Source organism: Halyomorpha halys, unplaced genomic scaffold (assembly GCF_000696795.3).
Source record: "Halyomorpha halys isolate HHAL.00 unplaced genomic scaffold, Hhal_1.1 Scaffold74.1, whole genome shotgun sequence".
Taxonomy (NCBI): Eukaryota; Metazoa; Arthropoda; class Insecta; order Hemiptera; family Pentatomidae; genus Halyomorpha; species Halyomorpha halys.
In genome coordinates this window covers 273,513-274,354 of record NW_027104736.1, presented here as the reverse complement: position 1 = coordinate 274,354, position 842 = coordinate 273,513, and positions in this window count along the sequence as shown.

Sequence of the window (842 nt, the reverse complement as noted above, 5' to 3'; positions counted from 1 at the left end):
AGCCACCCATCCACATGCTCGCGTATGTCTGAGTTCGCCATGGCTCGGCCAACATGTAGATGCCCCTTTACATACTACACACTTCACCCAATCACTGACTTCTGCCCCTTATGCTTCATTTCATCACAAAATCCTTGTAGGAAGTAGGTGGCTGAAGTACTCGTTGAGGGTGACTTCTGGGTTGAGGGTGTTGTTCTGGTTCAGGTAAATCACTAGCTTCCATGTTTGGACAGGTTCTGATGGAATTATCGCATCTGGACTCTTAGACTCTCAAGCTGGACTTCTTGGAATACTCTTGAACCTTGGAGCTAGACTCCTTGGAATGTCAAATGACTGGCATGGACCAAACGTTATTTGCTTTGGGAACCAGTGTAGATCTCAGCTGATTGATGTGTCTTTTAATAGAGTTTCCTGAATCCAGCAAAACTTGGTAATGAGGAGTGCCCAATTTTCTTTGTATTTCTCCAAATTGCCATATTTTTCTATTGTTTATATACAATCGAACTTTGGTTCTCTCTCCCACTTTGAAAGACCTGCAGGAATTTGAAGAGGTTGAAGACGGTGGCATGTATGGGAAAATTGCATCCAAACGGATTCTCATCTGGCGATGAAGATACATTTTGGGTGGATATTTTCCGCAAGCAAGAGGTGTTGCTCAATATCGGAAAAGAATTTTTTGTATCTTTTCTTCAATGGGACAAGTCTCATTTGTAGCCAACTTTAGTCTGTTTTTTAAAGTTTGAACGTTAGGTTCTGGGCCAACTTTCACCAAACGCTCGATATATTGGGTGGATATTTTCCGCAAGCAAGAGGTGTTGCTCAGTATCGGAAAAGAATTTTTT